General features: G+C 43.8%; 1 long non-coding RNA gene and 1 pseudogene across 1 annotated transcript in view; one reads left to right on the top strand and one right to left on the bottom strand.

Annotated features, from left to right (window-relative positions):
* LOC138929866 (uncharacterized) overlaps positions 1-23154 on the bottom strand; it is a 70025-nt gene that overhangs the window by 25472 nt on the left and 21399 nt on the right. The window contains exon 3 of the long non-coding RNA XR_011446068.1: positions 563-766. This is a non-coding gene — a long non-coding RNA (uncharacterized lncRNA). The remainder of the gene's footprint in view (positions 1-562; positions 767-23154) is intronic.
* On the top strand, positions 6472-6927 carry LOC138929865 (ARL14 effector protein-like pseudogene; annotated as a pseudogene).

Here is a 23154-nt window from a genome sequence, read left to right as displayed (position 1 = left end):
AGGAGTGAGTCCCAAGTAAATGGCAGTCACCCTGGTGTGCTATTTGGCTAAGGCTATGATGCTGCTGCATAGCAAACACCCCACCCCTAAATCTTAGTGGTTGACTACGATACCATTGATGTCCTTACTCATGTGTCTGTGGGTCACTTATGGCAGCTCTGCTTAAGGCTGTGAATCAGACTGAGGTCTGTTCATATGTGTCTCATTTTGCAGTCGGCAGCTTCCTGGGGTATGCAGTTCTCATGGCAGATGACAGAAATACAGGAAGAACTTGGCAGAATTTTGCAATGCCCTTTAATATCTCAGTGCAGAACCCATTAATGGTCACTTGTGCCCATTTTCCCTTAGCCCGAGCAAGTCATATGGTGAATTTCAAGGTCAATGGGATGGAGAAGTATAATCTACCTAGTGAAACTATGGCACAATACAGAGAATAGAAGGAAACAGTATGAACAAATAATACATTCTTCCACACTTCCCTTCTGCAGGGTGTCAACAGAGGAGAAAGGAAGGGTGGGTAAGGCGGGAAGAAATAAATAATTGGATCCTGTAGGAACTCTACCTTGTGCCTCATTTGGAAGGGCTTGTCTGGCCTCCTTTGTAGAGCTGGTCCAGCACTCTTTGCAGGCAGAGAAAAGCAGTTCCGTGGGCGTGGCAGCTTTCTGGATCCTCCCCCACTCCAGGTATTTGTGATGAGGGACACACTACTCAGAGACACTCTAGAATTCACCAGAAGCCTTCTTAAATTCTGCTTGCTGGAACACATCTAATTTTATTTAGAAAGATAAACAGAAGCAAGAGCTGGTGAAATTCAGCAAAACAGACTATACTATACACCAGTTGTCACAATAACCAGATCTTTGTCTAAATTCAACCCCTTCTCTTTACCCTTTCAACAACTGTTTAATGTATGGGCGCTGTCTCTTATGATTTGCTCCAAATGACATCATCTCTTCTCCTGTATATAATAAAGTGAAGTGGCTCAGTCACGTCCAACTCTTTGTGACCCCGTGAACTGTAGCCTACCAGGCTCCTGCGTCCATGAGATTCTCCAGGCAAGAGTACTGGAGTGAGTTGCCGTTTCCTTCTCCAGGGGATCTTCCAGCCCAGGGATCGAACTCGGGTCTCCTGCATTACAGGCAGACGCTTTAACCTCTGAGCCACCAGGGAAGACCCCAGTATATAATGGTGGTAGGCTAAGAGTCCTTCATTGGAATTCTAATATTGCACTTGTATTTCAAACCTAGGTGAATAGGCAGCCCCACCTCTATTTAACCAGAGGGTTCTGGCCAAATATGTAGTGTGGTTGTAGACACTTCCCAGGTACACCTTCGTATATTCACTAATTTCAGTTAGAGTATAGTGAATTAATCAAAGGTGTTTAACTGTCATAACTGAGGATCACTCCGAATGCATCTTAAGATATCACTGTATGAAAGTCATCTCCCTAAAGATCTTTGTTGAAGGATATTTAGCAACAGCTGTGGGAGCAGAGGATTGCAGGCAGAGCTGGGCTCTGTAACAATCTCAGGAGAGTTACACAGCCACCCTTCTCCACGTGTGGTCCCTGAACCACCAATACAGAATCACCAGGGCTGTTTGTTAAAAATGCAGAGTCACAGGCAACCCCCCAGAAGTAATGAATTGGAATTTCTGGGTGCAGGACCCAAGAATCTCCACTTGTGTATACATCAAGGCTTTTGTATAACCTCAAATATAGACAATGTTCCCAAACATCTTTGATTCCCAGTATCAGTTATGGAAAATGTGAAGTTTTTCTAATGGCAAATTAGTCATTCTCACTGTTAAATGAAAAGGATCTCTTTCATTATTACTGTTACTGAAGGTTTTTTTAAAAGACTAAATTTGTTGAAACTTTCAGCCAGGGTACTACTAGAATAAGATTTCTTTTGCCCCCTTCACTTTTTTCTTTTTAAACATAATTTGAACATTTGAAACTATTTTTCATGAAGTCTATTTCAGTAATAACCATTTTCCTCCCATTTTCTCAAATACCAATGGCCTACAATAGTTGTATAAACTTTTTGGATGAAAGATGAAAGTTAAGAGACACAGTTATTGGGAAGGACAGGAGATTTTATCTGTGTGTTACATGTAACACATTTTCCCCCTAATGAATAGATGATAAACTGTTTTTATGGTGCTTTAGGTAAAAGGACTGTCTTCGGTGAAAGTAGTGTAACCATCTAAACAAGGATTATCTTTCATCTTCCACTGAGTAAGTATATTTTAATATTTTTAATCTATGCGCGTGGGATAATAAAAAGCATCAACTGCTTCAATAAGTGAATTAAAGAAAAAGATAGTTTTGAGAGCTGAGAGAAGTATAAAAAACATCAACCAAGAACAAGTCTAATGGACTCCTCCCTCCCTTTTCTACTTTCTTTCACCTCCTATTATGACATGTAAGTTGAAAGGGGTTCATCTTAATGGCTTCCTGCTTCCAACTATGTGGAAAGTGAATTGGAATCATTTGGAATATTCTGAAATCATCAACAGTAATCATGGACACAAAGATGCAAAAAGATGTTGAAACATCTGTTTTCCATATTAAGAATATCACCCAGATAGTTGGAGAAAAAAGTCTTCCATTATCTCGCCTTTAATCCAATTAGCAAATACATGTCATTCTAAAAGATTCTGGTAACCATTGCTCAGAGGGAGAACAATCCAGAAAAGAAACACAAAAAGGATATTTTCAGCACCATGAAATTTAAGGACTAAGAGAACTATGGTAAGAAAGATAGTGATAAAGCTCATGCATGTAAGACTTTTATGTGGTTGGGCTCAGAGTTTTTTCACTTTATTTTATGACAAGTAAATAAATTGTTGAGTGACAAGAAGAAAATAAGGTTACCTTCAAAGTGATTTCAACAGAAAAATTACTTCCCTGTGAAAATACCAAGATCTTTCCTGACCAACAGGATTGGAATGTCAAGGGTTCAAATGCATTCACCGAGCATTTATTTCTATTCTGAATTTCCCTAAACTGTTTGCCTCAACATATCCTCCCAACAATTTTGAGAAAGGTCAAGGGTTTAAGAGACCCTGGGGTTTAAGCTAACAATTCTGGTTCACAAACATATTTCATGTCAAAGTGTGAGTGTGCTATAGAAAGTGAAGTCGCTCAGTCGTGTCCGACTCTTTGTGACCCCATGGACTGTAGCCCACCAGGCTCCTCCGTCCATGGGATTCTCCAGGCAAGAGTACTGGAGTGGGTTGCCATTCCCTTCTCCAGGGGATCTTTCCACCCCAGGGACTGAACCCTTGTCTCCTCCATTACAGGCAGACGCTTTAACCTCTGAGCCACCAGGGAAGCCCAATATTTCCTTGAACCCTTTTCTGGGTGGGGGGCGGGGGAGGCAAGAATACTGGAGTGGGTGGCCACTCCCTTCTTCAGGAGATCTTTCCCACCCAGGGATTGAACCCGGGTCTCCCAGATTGTAGGCAGACGCTTTACCGTCTGAGCCACCAGGGAAGTCTTGAGTGTGCTATAGCTGAACATAAGATGGCCACATCTGTTCAGCTGCCTGGTGATTTTACTTGGCAATATCCAGTGCTCCTGCAGTAAAAGGTCTCATTGTAACCTGATTCTACTTTCTATAGTTGAGAATCAGGTTTGTGTTTGGTTCACAGCTGCTGATACTACTGCTGCTAACTCACTTCAGTCATGTCCGACTCTGTGTGACCCCGTAGACGGCAGCTCACCAGGCTCCCCTGTCCCTGGGATTCTTCAGGCAAGAACACTGGAGTGGGTTGCCATTTCCTTCTCCAGTGCATGACAGTGAAAAGTGAAAGTGAAGTCGCTCAGTCGTGTCAGACTCTTAGAGACCCCATGGACTGCAGACTACCAGGCTCCTCCATCCATGGAATTTGCCAGGCAAGAGTACTGGAGTGGGGTGCCATCGCATTCTCTGTTGGTACACAGCTATTCATAACTAAACTTTGAGTTTCTCCACCAGAGTCTTGATGCCTGTTTCTAAAACAAATACTGTGCCTTAAAATTGGCCTATACAGATATTTTGCTTAATTGAAGAGTGAAAGATTTTTACCCCAATTTATTCATTTCTGTAAGGACCACTGCTTGAAGGACTCTGGACTTGTGTGTGCAATTGTGACTGCAATAAATAGGGCACAATTCCTAGCATATATGGTATACTCTTGATCAATATTTGCTGAATGAATGAAAAAAACGGTGGCTTTAGCCTGAGTTACGGTGGTAAATTTGCACATGCACACACATACACACACACACACACACTCACTCACATACTCACTTCTTTTACCATTATGGGGATGAACCAGAATTCTTTAAGATGAAAAGGTTAGTTCTGGAGAAGGGAATGGCAACACACTCCAATATTCTTGCCTGGAAAATGGACCGAGGAGCCTGGAGGGCTGTAGTCCATGGGGTTGCAAAGAGGTGGACACAACTGAGTGACTGAGCACCTCACTAAACTGGGGGGGGTGCAGAAAGAAGATATAAAGCTTAGTTCTAAATAGGGATGCCTCTATTGATGTTTGATTATTATGAACCCCACCCCCACCCCCCATAGGGTTCTCAGAATCTGAACTGGACCACCTTTCCCTGTCCTTGCAGTGAGCTGCAGACACTTGATCTCTCCAGTGGAGATTGCCAAACCTTTGCGGGCAGAAACCTGGTCTTATATCATCTTTGAAGTTCTCACTGCACCTAATTTAGGGCATACCCATAGAGAAGGTTCTATTATTATCCCCATTTTCAGATGAGGAAACTGAGGTTAAGCAGCTGAAGTCATCTTAAGTTAAAGTCAGATAGTTAGTGGTGAAGACAGCCCTAGTGTTTGATCCCTGGCAGTGTGAGGCCTGAGGCTCCTCTGCCTAGGGTAATGTGTCAGAAAGGTAGCTGCTACCCTTTTCCCCCTAAAAAAAGTAAGGTAAGGAGTCAACTATGAAATTACAACTCAGAGAATTAGAGTAATAAAAAACTAAATGTTCTAGACCTGCCAAGACATTGCACTAACTTAGATAGAAATTATGAAACTGTATTATTTCTGTCCTGGGTATTTACTCAACAAGATCCTGGCAAATAAATCCAATTCAAGAGAGAGATTCAGGGGAATCATTTGCTTTTCCCTCTCTATAGACACTACATCGTTCAAATGCCAAGGAAGACCTAAAAGGGAACCTGTTGTGTGAAATTAGTAGTATGTATCAAACAGAGTGTGGCCAGTCCTCTGGAATTGCCTGAAACTCTCCAGTGAGAGCAAAGGGAATTTTTCTCTAGTATGGTGATCCTCTCACAGCTGATGCCCCATCCTCTGTCTCTCTTCCTTTTGGCCAGTTTGCTTCTGGAAGCTAGGCAGAACATCCTTAAAGAAGTGGGCATCCTCTGCCTCTCTACTTTAAGTTGTTAGTAGTTTGGGAAGCTTTGTGGAGTCCGTAGGACATGGGCCAATTAGGAGAGAAACAGAGGGATGGGGGGGTGGTGAGGGAAGAGACAGACACACAGAGACAGTGAGACATGGAGAGAGGTGAAATGACACTGAAAGTCCTTGAGAGTGTACTGACCTTAGAAAGCCTTTTAGAAACCAGTCACTAATTCAATATGATGAATTACCTTAAAGTAGCTTGTAGAGTGTTTCCTGAGAAGAATTGGAGGCCACTTCAAACGAAAGAAACCACAGCTAATGTGCTGATGTTTTAATGAGAAAAGGCAATTGCTATAAATGACCATCCAATTTCCATTACTTACTACAGTCATTAGAAACAAGGAATATGTTTATTGATCTGAAGTGCTTCAAACAATATTTTCTTTGTTGAAACCAATTTCGCTGGAGGAAAAGTCAAGAGTTTGCCTTGTGTGGGGGCTGTGGTGGGGGGGATTGTGGAGAGAAAGAGATTCTTTACATAAAAACTGCTGTTTTTCTATCCTAGGGCCACTCACCTAAGAAGAATAACTGGGTTTCTGTTAAAGCGAAGCAATTTCTGCCCCTGATCAAGCAATTGTGGCCCCTGATCACTATTGGTTTAGCTCTAGGCCCTTGAGACTCAAAGTAGGTTTGGAATTAGCAATATCAGTATAATCTGGGCATACATTAGACAGGTAGATTCTCTGGCCCCACCCCAGTCCTAACTGAATCATAATCTAGTTTTTAACAAGATGTTTCCTGATTCATATGCACATTAATGTTTGAGAAGTACTAGTCTAGACCAACATGAATGCTTATTTAAACAGTTGATAGAAAAAAGAGATGGTTAAATCAAGGAGGAAACACTATCTGATAAAAGCACTTTTGTCCAAAGATTTGTTGGTGTTGATAAACTTGCTCCTATCCACTTAACCCAGGTTTGAAGTAAAGAGTTCATAGGCCCATTCTGAAATGACGTTTACCAGCTCCAGCGTCCTCATGGTTGACTGAGCTCCCACAAATGGTTGCTGACTTTGTTTGTGTCCCCAGGTGAGCAGAAATGAGTGAACAAGCAGAAAAAAGCAGTTCCGTGCGAGAGAGACCTGCACGTCCAAGTTCTCCTGAGAAACCAAGTGAGATGGAACTGAAGCAGATGAAACGGGTGGAGCGGCAGTTAAAACGGTTGTCATTTCAAAATCCCGGGCCTCAGGTAGCCAACTTCAACCCTAAATTAAGGCAGCTGATAAAGGAAGGGCAAATGGCAAGGAAGAATGTGTTTGTTCCTGTAAAACGCAAAGTCAACAAGTATGACCAAAAGGGCAGGCTCACCTTCAATCAGGCTGACCTGTGTGACTGCCTTGATGAAGACTGCCTGGGTTGCTTCTACCCGTGCCCCAAGTGTAACTCCACCAAGTGCGGGCCCACTTGCCGCTGCAACCGCCGCTGGGTCTACCACACCATAGTCGACGAGAATGGGGAGGTCATCAGCAAGATGCCATTCGACCTCTCCGACTAGGAGCAGCCCTCCAGGCTGATCCATTTTCTCTGCTTTGCAGTTACACCAGCCTCTGTCTCCTGGGTGAATTTTAGGACTGGGGGAAAAAAGTTTTAAAAATATAGTTTAGACTAGTTAGTGTTCTCTGAAGCCATAGAACCAAGTCCTTCTTCTAACCTTCCTGCTGTGATGACTCAGATTCCTCCCCTGGTAACCAGCAACTCCATTCCTACTCTGCTCTTGGGTTAAAAATCCCTTTCCTCTTTGCTGGTACCTTAGGAGATGGAGTTTTAGAATTCTGTAGCTGAGAGCTTGTCTTGACAAAGAACATATGTTTATAATAGTTACCGTTAGGATCTTACACATCATCAAGTCTAAATCAGAATTCTATTTGGATTGACTTGGCACTGCATACTCATAGTCTCATGCTTTTAGTGTTACTGTTTTAACAGTATTAAAAAGAAATTTGTTTTTTTTTTTTTTTAAAAAAAAACCTTTAATAGGTCCCATGGCCACGTGACCCAACATATGAGCACAGAAGCAGAGATTCAATTTAAGTGATATCCAAAATGCCAACTGGAAGCAGACTTCAAAGGACAAATTTTAATCTAATTGTTACCTAGAAATGATTTAAAAGCAGTTTTTTAGTGGCTAGGTTACCAGCCACACAGAATTGGCCAAAGTGGTACAAAATTCCTAAGGCCTAAGTTGCACTTGGTCTTAGAGGTATAGGATTTAAGGAAATTCAGCTAGAGTTTCTGCTGACCTCAGTGAAGATACCATCTCAGAAGACTGATGTGAAACATCTGGGCCAGGTTTGCCAGCTATTGTGCAAAACTGTTTCTAGGGAAAATCTCTATGAAAATGTTCACACCCACAGCGTCATTGGGAAAGTTTCTCTTCAGTCATCTTTGATACCAAGTTTTATTCAAATGATCTATCTGTAAGGAGAAAATTGCTTTTTCCACTTTTCCACGTTTATGTCTCATGAACATTTAATTGCTTCTTCTGAAGCTTTGGATTCGGCACAAAGAGACTTTCCACTGAACACAGTTGTGCAGGCACTGGCTGAGGCTGCAGAAATAATGGGCTAAAAATAGGCATAAGGCCCCTACCTCTATCCCACCACATGGCTATGTATGTTTACCCACTAGAAAATATTCACCTGAAACCACTTTTGCCTCTGACTAACTCACCCAAAATCTCTGTGTGGCAAATTCATTAATAAAAAGCATTTAATTTTCCTTACTTTGATTTTTTTTGTGTATGAGAAAGTGCATGTGTTTTAGACCCAAGAGAGAAAAAAAAACTCTTTTCCCCCTTCCCTGAGGCAAATCCATGTTTTGTTCTTGGGCAAACACCAATCACTTTCCATCAGAAATTCCTGATAGTGATATTAGGTTGGTGCAAAAGTTTTGCCCCATCCGCCATATTCTCCTGACCTCTTGCCCACCACTTCTTCAAGCATCCTGACAACTTTTTGTGAGGGAAAGGCTTCCACAACCAGCAGGAGGCAGAAAATGCTTTCCAAGAATTTAATCAAATCCTGAAGCACAGATTTTTAAAAAATTATTCATTTATCATTAAATTTTATTTTTTAATTGAAGGATAATTGCTTTACAGAATTTGTTGTTTTCTGTCAAACCTCAGCATGAATCAGGCATAAGTATACATACGTCCCCTCCCTCTTGAACCTCCCTCTCATCTCCCTCCCCACCCCACCCCTCTAGGTTGGTACAGAGACCCTGTTTGAGATCCCTGAGATATACAGCAAATTCCCTTTGGCTATCTATTTTACATATAGTAATGTAAGTTTCCATGTTACTCTCGCCATACATCTCACCCTCTCCTGCCTTCTCCCCGTGTCCATGAGTCTGTTCTCTATGCCAGTTCCTCCATTGCTGCCCTGCAAATAAATTCTTTGGTACCATCTTTCTAGATTCTGTATATATGCATCAGTAGACGATATTTATCTTTCTCTTTCTGACTTACTTCACTCTGTATAATAGGCTCTAGGTTCATTCACCGCAATTGGAACTGACTCAAATGTGTTCCTTTTTATGGCTGAGTAATATTTCATTGTGTACATGTACCACGACTTCTTTATCCATTCATCTGTCGATGGACATCTCGGTTGCTTCCATGTCCTAGCTGTTGTCAACAGTGCTGCAGTGAACACTGGGGTACATGTGTCTTTTTCAGTTTTGGTTTCCTCAGGGTATATGCCTAGCAGTGGGAATGCTGGGTTATATGGTGGGTTTATTCCTAGTTTTTTAAGGAATCTCCATACCGTCTACCATAGTGACTGAATCAATTTACATTCCCACCAACAGTGCAAGTGTTTATCCATACCCTCTCCTTTTTGTAGACTTTTTGATGAGGTGTGAGGTGACTCAGGAACATGTGTTCATATATATATGTGTGTGTGTATATATATACACACACACAAACCTTCTTCAGAACTGGGAATGAGCCTTCCCAGCAACACGGGAAAAAATGGTCATGAAATGCCCCCCAAAGTGTGGTCGGATTTATGACCACAAGGGGGCTGTGTCAACTACAAATTGGCACTTACCAAGAGCACTGCCAATGACTGAACACAAAGGCATTTGCCATCTGCATCTACACAGACTGAACCCCATGCTGCCGTACCTGTTGACCTTCAACAATCCCTGAGGGAGTTCAGGGTGGAGTGAGGGCTCTGTGCTCCAGGGAATCTGGTGGGACAGGTCTTCAGATAGTTGGATGTTTTTAGGAACTGATTTTATGATCTCCATCCTTGCATCTGCTCATATCTAGAGAAGCACTAAATCCCTTCAGGGTGATGTCAGATCCTCATGACTCACAGAAATCTTTCGTAAAGAGAGGGATTCATGGCATTGAACTCCCTTCACCAAAACTTTATATGTTGTCTTTTCCCCACTGCCACTTTGAAGCAGTCTCTGAGAGCTATCTGAGATGCTGCCTCCTGGGCTGCAGTTCTCATGTTGCCCCAAATAAAACTTAACTCACAACTTTCAAGTTGTACATCTTTATTTCATTGACAATAGCTATTTCAAATCCAAAACATGATGCTGTCAAAGTGCTGCACTCAATATGCTAGCAAATTTGGAAACCTCTGCAGTGGACACAGCACTGGAAAAGGTCAGTTTTCATTCCAATCCCAAAGAAAGGCAATGCCAAAGAATGTTCAATGTACTGCCCAACTGCACTCATCTCAAACACTAGAAAGTTCACTTCAGTTCAGTTCAGTTCAGTCACTCAGTCGTGTCTGACTCTTTGCAACCCCATGAATCGCAGCACGCCAGGCCTCCCTGTCCATCACCAACTCCCGGAATTCACTCAGACTCACGTCCATCGAGTCAGTGATGCCATCCAGCCATCTCATCCTCAGTCGTCCCCTTCTCCTCCTGCCCCAATCCCTCCCAGCATCAAAGTCTTTCTCAATGAGTCGACTCTTCGCCTGAGGTGGCCAAAGTACTGGAGTTTCACCTTTAGCATCATTCCTTCCAAAGAAATCCCAGGGCTCATCTCCTTCAGAATGGGCTGGTTGGATCTCTCTGCAGTCCAAGGGACTCTCAAGAGCCTTCTCCAACACCACAGTTCAAAAGCATCAATTGTTCGGTGCTCAGCCTTCTTCACAGTCCAACTCTCACATCCATACATGACTACTGGGAAAACCATAGCCTTGACTAGACGGACCTTAGTCGGCAAAGTAATGTCTCTGCTCTTGAATATACTATCTAGGTTGGTCACAACTTTTCTTCCAAGGAGTAAAGTGAAAATGAAGTCGCTCAGTCGTGTCCGACTCTTTGCGACCCATGGACTGCAGCCCACCAAGCTCCTCTGTCCATGGGATTCTCCAGGCAAGAATACTGGAGTGGGTTGCCATTTCCTGTTTCCCCATCTATTTCCCATGAAGTGATGGGACCGGATGCCATGATCTTCGTTTTCTGAATGTTGAGCTTTAAGCCAACTTTTTCACTCTCCTCTTTCACTTTCATCAAGAGGCTTTTTAGTTCCTCTTCACTTTCTACCTTAAGGGTGATGTCATCTGCATATCTGAGGTTACTGATATTTCTCCCGGCAATCTTGATTCCAGCTTGTGTTTCTTCCAGTCCAGCGTTTCTCATGATGTACTCTGCATATAAGTTAAATAAGCAGGGTGGCACTATACACCTTTGACATACTCCTTTTCCTATTTGGAACCAATCCGTTGTTCCATGTCCCGTTCTAACTTACTTCCTGAGCTGCATACAGATTTCTCAAGAGGCAGGTCAGGTGGTCTGGTATTCCCATCTCTCTCAGAATCTTCCACAGTTCATTGTGATACACACATTCAAAGGCTTTGGCATAATCAATAAAGCAGAAATAGATGTTTTTCTGGAACTCTCTTGCTTTTTTGATGATCCAGTGGATGTTGGCAACTTGATTTCTGGTTCCTCTGCCTTTTCTAAAACCAGCTGGATCATCTGGAAGTTCATGCTTCATGTATTGCTGAAGCCTGGCTTGGAGAATTTTGAGCATTACTTTACTAGCATGTGAGATGAGTGCAATTGTGTGGTAGTTTGAGCATTCTTTGGCATTGCCTTTCGTTGGGATTGGAAGGAAAACTGACCTTTTCCAGTCCTGTGGCCACTGCTGAGTTTTCCACATTTGCTGGCATATTGAGTGCAGCACTTTCACAGCATCATCTTTCAGGATTTGAAATAGCTCAACTGGAATTCCATCACCTCCACTAGCTTTGTTCGCAGTGATGCTTTCTAAGGCCCACTTGACTTCACATTCCAGGATGTCTGGCTCTAGATGAGTGATCACACTATCGTGATTATCCGGGTCTTGAAGATCTTTTTTGTACAGTTCTTCTGTGTATCCTTGCCACCTCTTCTTAATATCTTCTACTTCTGTTAGGTCCAGACCATTTCTGTCCTTTATCGAGCCCATCTTTGCATGAAATGTTCCCTTGGTATCTCTAATTTTCTTGAAGAGATCTCTAGTTTTTCCCATTCTGTTGTTTTCCTCTATTTCTTTGCATTGATCACTGAAAAAGGCTTTCTTATCTCTTCTTGCTATTCTTTGGAACTCTGCATTCAGATTCTTATATCTTTCCTTTTCTCCTTTGCTTTTTGCTTCTGTTCTTTTCTCAGCTATTAGTAAGGCCTCCCCAGACAGCCATTTTGCTTTTTTTCCATTTCTTTTCCATACAGATGGTTTTGATCCCTGTCTCCTGTACAATGTCACGAACCTCATTCCATAGTTCATCCGGCACTCTATCTATCAGATCTAGGCCCTTAAATCTATTTCTCACTTCCACTGTATAATCATAAGGGATTTGATTTAGGTCATACCTGAATGATCTCGCAGTTTTCCCTGCTTTCTTCAATTTAAGTCTGAATTTGGTAATACGGAGTTTACGATCTGAGCCACAGTCAGCTCTTGGTCTTGTTTTTGTTGACTGTATAGAGCTTCTCCACCTTTGGCTGCAAAGAATATAATCAATCTGATTTTGGTGTTGACCATCTGGTGATGTCCATGTGTAGAGTCTTCTCTTGTGTTGTTGGAAGAGGGTGTTTGCTATGACCAGTGCGTTCTCTTGGCAAAACTCTGCTAGGCTTCACCCTGCTTCATTCTGTACTCCAAGGCCAAATTTACCTGTTACTTCAGGTGTTTCTTGACTTCCTACTTTTGCATTCCAGTCCCCTATAATGAAAAGGACATCTTTTTTGGGTGTTAGTTCTAAAAGGTCTTGTAGGTCTTCATAGAACCGTTCAACTTCAGCTTCCTCAGTGTTACTAGTTGGGGCATAGACTTGGATTACTGTGATATTGAATGGTTTGCCTTGGAAACGAACAGAGATCATTCTGTCATTTTAGAAATTGCATCCAAGTACTGCATTCCGGCCTCTTTTGTTGACCATGATGGCTACTCCATTTCTTCTGAGGGATTCCTGCCCTCAGTAGTAGATATAATGGTCATCTGAGTTAAATTCATCCATTCCAGTCCATTTTAGTTCGCTGATTCCTAGAATGTCAACGTTCACTCTTGCCATCTCTTGTTTGACCACTTCCAATTTGCCTTGATTCATGGACTGACATTCCAGGTTCCTATGCAATATTGCTCTTTACAGCATCGGACCTTGCTTTGGTCACCAGTCACATCCACAGCTGGGTGTTGTTTTTGCCTTGGCTCTATCCCTTCATTCTTTCTAGAGTTATTTCTCCACTGATCTCCAGTAGCATATTGGGCACCTACTGACCTGGGGAGTTCCTCTTTCAGTATCCTATCATTTTGCCTTTTCATACTGTTCATGGGGTTCTCAAGGCAAGAATACTGAAGTGGTTTGCCATTCCCTTCTCCAGTGGACCACATTCTGTGAGACCTCTCCACCATGACCCGCCTGTCTTGGGTTGCCCTGCGGGCATGGCTTAGTTTCACTGAGTTAGACAAGGCTGTGGTCCTAGTGTGATTAGATTGACTAGTTTACTGTGAGTATGGTTTCAGTGTGTCTGCCCTCTGATGCCCTCTTGCAATACACTAGCAAAGTAAGGCTCAAAATCCTCCAAGCCAGGTTTCAACAGTATATGATGTACAGAGTACAACAACTTTCAGATGTTCAAGCTGGATTTAGAAAAGGCAGAGCAACCAGATATCAAATTGCCAATATCTGTTGGATCAGAGAAAAAGCAAGAGAGTTCCAGAAAAACATCTACTTATGCTTTATTGACTATACCGAAGCTTTTGACTGTGTGGATCACAACAAACTGTGGAAAATTCTTAAAGAGACGGGAATACCAGACCACCTGACATGTCTCCTGAGAGATCTGTATACAGGTCAAGAAGCAACAGTTAGAACTTGACATGGAACAACAGACTGGTTCCAAATCAGGAAAGAGGTACATCAAGGCTGTATATTGTCACCCTGCTTATTCAAGTTCTATGCAGAGTACATCATGCAAAATGCTGGGCTGGATGAAGTGCAAGTTGGAATCAAGATTGTCGGAGAAATACCAATAAACTCAAATATGCAGATGACATCACCCTTATGGCAGAAAGTGAAGAAGAACTAAAGATAAAAGACGCTTACTCCTTGGAAGAAAAGTTATGACCAACCTAGATAGTATATTCAAAAGCAGAGACATTACTTTGCCAACTAAGGTCCATCTAGTCAAGGCTATGGTTTTTCCACTAGTCATGTATGGATGTGAGAGTTGGACTGTGAAGAAGGCTGAGCACCAAAGAATTGATGCTTTTGAACTGTGGTGTTGGAGAAGACTCTTGAGAGTCCCTTGGACTGCAGAGAGATCCAACCAGCCCATTCTGAAGGAGATGAGCCCTGGGATTTCTTTGGAAGGAATGATGCTAAAGCTGAAACTCCAGTACTTTGGCCACCTCATGCGAAGAGTTGACTCACTGGAAAAGACTCTGATGCTGGGAGGGATTGAGGGCAGGAGGAAAAGGGGACGACTGAGGATGAGATGGCTGGATGGCATCACTGACTCGATGGACGTGAGTCTGAGTGAACTCCAGGAGTTGGTGATGGACAGGGAGGCCTGGCGTGCTGCGATTCATGGGGTCGCAAAGAGTCAGACATGACTGAGTGACTGAACTGAACTGAACTGAACTGATGAAAGTGAAAGATGAGAGTGAAAAAGTTCACTTAAAGCTCAACATTCAGAAAACTAAGATCATGACATCCAGTCCCATCGGTTCATGGCAAATTGATGGGGAAACAATGGAAAAAGTTGAGAGATTTTATTTTTCTGAGCTCCAAAATAACTGCAGATGGTGACTGCAGCCATGAAATTAAAAAATGCTTGCTCCTTGGAAGAAAAGCTATGACCAAACTAGATAGCATATTAAAAAGCAGAGACATTACTTTGCCAACAAAGGTCCATCTAGTCAAAGCTATGGTTTGTCTAGTAGTCATGTATGGATGTCAGAGTTGGACTATAAAGAAAGCTGAGTGCCAAAGAATTGGTGCTTCTGAACTGTGGTGTTGGAGAAGACTGTGAGAGTCCCTTGGACAGCAAGGAGATCCAACCAGTCCATCCTAAAGGAAATCAGTCCTGAATATTCATTGCAAGGACTGATGCTGAAGCTGAAGCTCCCATACTTTGGCCACCTGATGCAAAGAACTAACTCATTGGAAACACCCTGATGCTGGGAAAGATTGAAGGGGGGGAGGCAAAGGGCACAACAGAAGATGAGACGGTTGGATGGCTTCACCAACCTGATGGACATGAGTTTGAGTAACCTCCAGGAGTTGGTGATGGACAGGGAGGCCTGGTGTGCTGCAGTCCATGGTGTCATAAAGAGTCGGACATGACTGAGCAACTGAACTGAATCCCATTAGTTGGAACTGTGTATCCCAAAGCCAGCCTATTCCAGTCCACACAACAGAGCCCAGGGGGCTCATGGGCTGTCAGCTGTACAGTGACATTTACTTACAGGGATCCTTCTGATGTCTTGGCACATGGAACCAGAAAATGGTGAGTATTTCACTCCCCTCCACTTTCAGTAGTCCCTACATCGTCATATCTGCCACGTCAATTTTCCACGGAAGTCCCGAGGAGGACAACAGCAGCATCTCATTGCACACCCAGCAATTAGACCTATCTTGCAGTAAGGCCAGTGTTGCTGCTCCATCTACAAACAGATTTCCTCCCTCAGATGAGGGAGAAAATGTAAGACATCTAACAGGCTCAACACAGGGGAGATGATGACTAGAAAGCAAAACACAAGCAGCAGCCACATTCTAAGATAAATCACACCTGCCTGTGAATTTTGTCGTCTGCAATACAATTCAGAAAACTCAACTGTTGAATGATACAGGAACATGTCTAAAATCACCCATACAGTGGTCACCGAGTTGTACTTTGGATGTATAAACCACAACTACTCCATTTTGACTTTCAAACTGATTCCCTTCTTCAATGGCCAAAGCAGATGTACAATGCATATCTGAACGATGACAAAACGGTTGCTCTGGTCAGTAAAATCTAAGTGAAACCACCTGTAAACCAGAATGACTCCCCCCACATCACTATGTGCAGATTTTTCGATCAGTTCCCCTTTTGACGTCACATCTTCCAAATCAGAAAGCAGTGATGATCAAAATACCCATCCCTTAATGCTGGGGTGCTGGCTCCTACCCCAGGTTCAGATTATGTCCCTCAGTGTGAGGTCTCCTCTGAATTTCGCTAGTTATTCATGTTGCAGGAAAATTAATCAGATCTCATGAGCAGCCTCAGAGGTACGTTGAGGAGGAAACACTTTATTTCTATCACCTATAGCCAACATGTTATCACTTATACCCAGTTGTCACACAAGCATTGTACATGTGCTTTTAGCAGAAGACTTAGAGCAATGGCACACTTCATGAGCAGTTATACTGTGTGACAATTTCACTAGATCATTTTCTTTCCTGAACATCAGGGCAAAAGTATTGTTAGCACAATAATCTTCCTAAACACAGACCTCAATGAACAGAACTAGAATTTAACGTCCACTAAAATATAATATTCGGAGAAGGCAAAGGCAACCCACTCTAGGACTCTTGCCTGGAATATCCCATGGACAGAGGAGCCTGGTAGGCTGCAGTCCACGGGGTCGCAAAGAGTTGGACATGACTGAGTGACTTCAATTTCACTTTTCACTTTCATGCATTGGAGAAGGAAATGGCAACCCACTCCAGTGTTCTTGCCTGGAGAATCCCAGAGACGGGGGAGCCTGCTGGGCTGCCGTCTATGGGGTCGCACAGAGTCGGACATGACTGAAGCGACTTAGCAGCAGCAGCAGCAAAATATAATATTGCTCTAAAATTACCCTCATCTCCACCAAACAGCCAAATCAAGACTAATTTGCAAAATAAGTCTGGTCAACTGACCATATATGCTCCTCCAAAATGGACAGAGGAGCCTGGTGGGCTACAGTCCATGGGGTCAGAAAGAGTGAGACACGACTAAGCAACTAACACAGAGGCATTCAGTTCAGTTCAGTTCAGTAGCTCAGTCGTGTCCGACTCTTTGCGACCCCATGAACTGCAGCACGCCAGGCCTCCCTGTCCAGCACCAACTCCCGGAGTTCACTCACACTCACGTCCATCGAGTCAGTGATGCCATCCAGCCATCTCATCCTCTGTCGTCCCCTTCTCCTTAGGCCCACATAATTGCCATGTTACTTTTAGGTAGGGCACCCCTGCTGGCTCAGACGGTAATGAATTTGCCCATAACACAGGAGATCCCTGGGTCAGGAAGATTCCCTGGAAAAGGGAATGGCAACCCACTCCAGTGTTCTTGCCTCAGAATCCCAGAGACAGCACAGCCTGGTGCGCTGCCATCTATGGGGTCAAAAAGAGTCAGTCACAACTGAGCGACTAAGCACACAGGACACAAAGTGGCTGTGGTGGAAATCTTCAGAAGTCTCAGACCAAATTCCCCAAAAGCCTCCCAAAGGCCAAAAAAGCCATGCCAAAAACCTGCTCTCACACTCCTCCTCAGTGAACTTCTCTCTTCTAGAGGTCCCCAAAATATCGCAATTCCTGCACATGACAGGAGACAGTCTTTCCCATTCATCTGCTAAGGCTGCTCAGAACCCAAGAGTGTCCAATATCTGGAGGGACCAGGCAGAGAGAAAGAAAAGAGCATCAATTCTACCCACAGGTGTCGTTTACCAAAGTGCTATAAATCAAAACCAACTTGAGGGGAAGGGCTTCCTTAATCTGAAAAACACAGATCAAAACCAGCAATATCCTAGACAAAACTCGTGAAAATTATAACCATATTCACCAGTTCACTCAGTAACCAACCCTTTTGTTAATTTTTTATGAAGCCATCAGGTCTTCCATTAAGATTCTTTTAAGTTCTTAGCCAGTTTAGAAATATTACTACAACTTGAAATTTATCAGAGGCCTGTCACATCAAAAGGCCCTTCCTATGAATCTTCTTGAAGGTGAAGCACTTTGCAAAAGCATCAGATAAAACAATAACTGTCTATAAAAGACTTAAAAAGACAAGCTTAAGCACCTGATTACAATGTAAGCGATGAAGAAACTTGGCTACGATAATTAGAATTATGACATTGTACAAGAGACAGGGATCAAGACCATCCCTAAGAAAAAGAAATGCAAGAAAGCAAAATGGTTGTCTGAGGAGGCCTTACAAATAGCTATGAAAAGAAAAGAAGTGAAAAGCAAAGGAGAAAAGGAAAGATATACCCATTTGAATGCAGAGCTCCAAAGAATAGCAAGGAGAGGTAAGATAAGCTTCCCTCAGTGATCAATGCAAAGAAATAGAGGAAAACAATAGAATGGGAAAGGCTAGAGATCTCTTCAAGAAAATTAGAGATACCAAGGGAACATTTCATGGAATGATGGGCTCAATAAAAGAAATGCTCCCTAACAGAAGCAGACGATATTAAGAGGTGGCAAGAATACACAGAAGAACTGTACAAAAAAGATCTTCATGACACAAATAATCACGATGGTATGATCCCTCACCCAGAGCCAGACATCCTGGATGGTGAAGTCAAGTGGGCCTTAGGAAGCAACACTACAAACAAAGCTAGTGGAGGTGATGGAATTCCAGTTGAGCTATTCCAATCCTAAAAGATGATGCTGTGAAAGTGCTGCACTCAATATGCCGGCAAATGTGGAAAACTCAGCAGTGGCCACAGGACTGGAAAAGGTAGGTTTTCTTTCCAATTCCCAAAGAAAGTCAATGACAAAGAACGCTTGAACTACCACACAGTTGCACTCATCTCACATGCTAGTAAAGTAATGCTCAAAATTCTCCAAGCCAGGCTTCAGCAATACATGAACCGTGAACTTCCAGATGATCCAGCTGGTTTTAGAAAAGGGAGAGGAACCAGAAATCAAATTGCCAACACCCACTCGCCCATCGAAAAAGCAAGAGAGTTCCAGAAAGACATCTATTTCTGCTTTATTGACTATACCAAAGCCTTTGACTGTGTGGATCACAATAAACTGGAAAATTCTGAAAGAGAGGGGAATACCAGACCACCTGACTTGCCTCTTGAGAAACCTGTATGCAGGTCAGGAAGCAACAGTTAGAACTGGACATGGAACAACAGACTGGTTCCAAACAGGAAAAGGAGTACATCAAGGCTGTATATTGTCACCCTGCTTATTCAAGTTCTATGCAGAGTACATCATGAGAAACACTGGGCTGGATGAAGCACAAGCTGGAATCAAGATTGCCAGGAGAAATATCAAGAACCTCAGATATGCAGATGACACCACCCTTATGGCAGAAAGTGAAGAGGAACTAAAAAGCCTCTTGATGAAAGTGAAAGAGGAGAGTGAAAAGTTGGCTTAAAACTCCAGAAAACCAAGATCATGGCATCCGGTCCCATCACTTCATGGCAAATAGATGGAGAAACAATGGAAACATGGCTGACTTTATTTTTTGGGGGCTCCAAAATCACTGCAGATGGTGACTGCAGCCATGAAATTAAAAGACACTTGCTCCTTGGAAGAAAACCTATGACCAACCTAGACAACATATTAAAAGGCAGAGACATTACTTTGCCAACAAAGGTCAATCTAGTCAAAGCTATGGCTTTTCTAGTAGTCATGTATGCATGTGAGAGTTGGACTATAAAGAAAGCTGAGCACTGAAGAATTGACACTTTTGAACTGTGGCGTTGGAGAAGACTCTTGAGAGTCCCTTGGACTGCAAGGAGATCCAACCAGTTCATTCTGAAGGAGATCAGCCCTGGGTGTTTTGGAAGGAATGATGCTAAAGCTGAAACTCCAGTACTTTGGCCACCCGATGCGAAGAGCTGACTCATTGGAAAAGACCCTGATGCTGGGAAAGATTGAGGGCAGGAGGAGAAGGGGACAACACAGGATGTGATGGTTGGATGGCATCACCGACTCAATGGACATGAGTTTGGGTAAACTCTGGGAGGTGGTGATGGACAGGGAGGCCTGGCATGCTGCAGTTCATGGGGTCGCAAAGACTGAGCAACTGAACTCAATAATCTTAACCTTTAAAAACCTTAATGTCTGGCAAAAAACAAGAAGCAAGTAATTACGCATTTCCTGGTTGGAAATTTTAAGCTTTGGTCTTCTCTCCACAGCAAGAAAATGTAGGTACACAGATGCACCCAGCCAATTAATGTTCTAATTGTTCCTATTTGAAATGACCCAGATTATCCAGGAATTCTCTTCATTTGACTTAGTTTAGTTTAGTTTCAAGTAACCAAAATCTGGAGAGACTACCATAGAGAGACATTCACAAAATATAATTATTCCTCATAGAGGCTACCTGAAAGGTCTTTTTGTTTACTCTTTACTCTTAGAGCTCACACAAGATTAAAGTTCCAAAGAGCCCAGCAAGGTTATTTTTATCTCAAAGGCATCAGAGAAATACCAATTCCTTCTCAATTCCTTCTAAAAGGCATCAGAGAAATACCAATTCCTTCTAGAAAGCTAGCGTAATCAATTACAAGAGGCTCACTTTGATAAACAGCAGAGCCATTAGAGGCCATTGTTGCCCAGAGGCACCTCCATCCAGCAAGGACAGCCACCACAGGGCCCCACAGGCTAGTGGACAGCCACCTTGGCATTTCCCAGTAACTTGCAGGGTCACTCCTGGCACTTTTGGGCCCCACAAGTGAGCTGGCACCCCGCACATGTCCATCCTCTGTCCTGTATTTCCTGACGACTCAGCGCTCATGGGAGTTTCCTCGGTCTCCATGGTGCTGGCCCACCAATTTGGGGGCCTCACCCCTGCACTTGCCCAGCTTCACGACCAAAGAAAGAGATCGGAGTCGGCGACAGAGATGACATGGTTGAATGGCTGGGGGAGCCTACCTGTCTGAAGCAAGGGCCTCGAGCCACACCCCACCTTGTGCAGCGACAGACAGTGGGCAGAACATGGCAGCGGGCAGGGTATGGGGTGTGTGGTGGCGGTGGGGCGTGGTGAGGTGGGAGGGGAGGCTACAGGTTATAGGGGAATTGACTTCAGGTGGGCTCATCAGTCACCAGGGAAGCTAGCAAAGAGGCACGCCCCTCATTGCACCTTGGAAGAGAACAGTCACCAGCTGGGGCCTGGGGCAAGTGGGTAGGGAGTTCAGACCTCTACCTAACATACAGGTGAAGCAGGCCCTGGTCAGGCAGGGGATGGACAGAGAGCAAGGGCACAGCCATCTTGAGGGGCCTGACCATACAGGTGGACAGAGGGCTGGATGCCTTGTGGTTGCCTTGGATTCCACCCACGACCCCCAGTTAGTAGCACTAGGCCAGGATTTAGGAGGAAGCTTTAGAGGCACCACCCGCTAATGCTCCCAAGTTTCTTAGAGCTGGACAGTGTCCTAGAGATCAGTGACAACAGCTGGCTTCCTGGGGCCTATTGACAGATACAAGAACTGAGGTGCAGATAAGTGAAGTGTCTGAGGTCACACAGCTGGTGGGGCAGAGCTGGGCCCAGGATCGAGGACATCATTTCTTAAAGCAGTGGTTCTCAACCTTGGCTGCACATTAAAATCATCTGGGGAGTTTTAATGTGTACATTTGCCCAAGTGCCACTCCAGACCAATTAAATCAGAATGTCTCAGATGTAAGGCCTGGCATTTTTTCCCCAAATGCCCCTATGGTACAAGCCTCATCTACCAATAGTTGACAACTACTGTCCAAAAACAGTATCCGAATCACCTGGAGGACTGATTACATCGAAGACCACCTGACTCCAACCCCAGAGGGTCTGACACAGTAGGTCTGGGGTGAGGCACAAGAATTTGCGTCCCTAACAAACTCCCAAGAGATACTGATGCTGGTGCTGCTGGTCTGGCCTGGAGACTATCCCCATGGTCAGTCCCTTTACTCAGTCCCAAAGGCAAAGGCCTGTGGTTGTCACCACTTTTGTTTGTGGTTTTTTGTTTTTTGGCTGTGCCATGAAGCATGTGGGATCCTAGTTCCCTGATCAGGGATTGAAACCATGCCCCCTGCCGTGGAAACAGGGAGTCTGAACCACTGGACTGCCAGGGAAGTCCCCTGTCCCCACTTTTGATACTTACACCTCTTTGTGCTGTTCTTGACTTTCTCTCCTAAGACGAATTTCCATGATCACTTGTTGCAGATTTTGACCTATTCTTACCCATTTATAAAAGATTGGGGTATGAGTGAAGCTTACAAATTCTGTTTGCTCTAAGTGCCCCATCATTCTATGAAGTGGAAGAAGAATGACCTTGCTTATTCTGAACACAGTATACCAATTCTAAGACTTCCATCAACCCCCTCCACACACACACATTTTCCTGAGTTCTGTGTGTGTATATGAATCAGAAGATGACAATTTCATTTTCCTGAAAACACTCCATTCCAAACTGATGACTAGGTTCTAGGTTATACCAACCCCAAAGAGTTGGAAGGTCTCCTAGATGGTTGCCAAGCCAAATACAGAGGCAGGGCAACCTCACCATGTTCCTCCAGTGGATGGATTTTCCAGTTCAACAAATGACACTCTGTATGTGAGGAATCTTCCCCAGCTACAATTTTTAAACTGAGAACCTGAGAATCCAACCTCCAGAGCTTTAGACACCGGAGCTATGAATAGAGATGTGGCTAGGGTAGAGGCAAAGGGCAGGATGACTTCTCCCATCCTTGTGATGAGGGCTGTGAGAACCCGAAGATCATGTCCACAGCAAGGGGGTGACGGGAGCTGGCAACCTTCAGAAGAGGGGGGCCGTCATGCAGAAATGCTCCCAAGCATAAGGAAGAGCCATGGCGGCAGTGACTGGGTCACACGAGGCTGGAAGGTCATCACTCCATTCGGGTGCACTGTTAGAACCTCCAGCCCTTGCCTCAGCACCACGAAGAGACAAGACATCCTGTCTTTGAGGACTAGGCCATGTTGGGAAAGACATGGCCTAGGAGCCAGACCCCAGTTCAGAGCCCCTCCAGGCCACTTATCATTTGTGAACTTGAAGATGTTCCTACTCTTCTCATCTTTAAAATGGACATAATATTGACACCTTCCTTGGGAGGGTTTAAACTTAACATGTAAGGTGCACACAGCACAGTGCCGGGTACATAGTAGGCACTCAGTAAGGGGTACCTTCTATTGCCTCAAAATCAAATGTGGCTTGAGGTTTGGTAGACCAGATATCACTTTGACAGCTTTTTCCCACATAATTCAGACAGCCTGAAGAACACACATGAATGCAGTGGAAAGAATAAAACTAGCACCTCTGGAGACAGATTCTAGTTCCAGCTCTGACTGCAAC

The sequence above is a fragment of the Ovis canadensis genome, chromosome X (assembly GCF_042477335.2).
Source record: "Ovis canadensis isolate MfBH-ARS-UI-01 breed Bighorn chromosome X, ARS-UI_OviCan_v2, whole genome shotgun sequence".
Lineage (NCBI taxonomy): Eukaryota > Metazoa > Chordata > Mammalia > Artiodactyla > Bovidae > Ovis > Ovis canadensis.
Note: the sequence above shows the minus strand (reverse complement) of the source record. Positions and strands in the feature narration are given on the sequence as shown.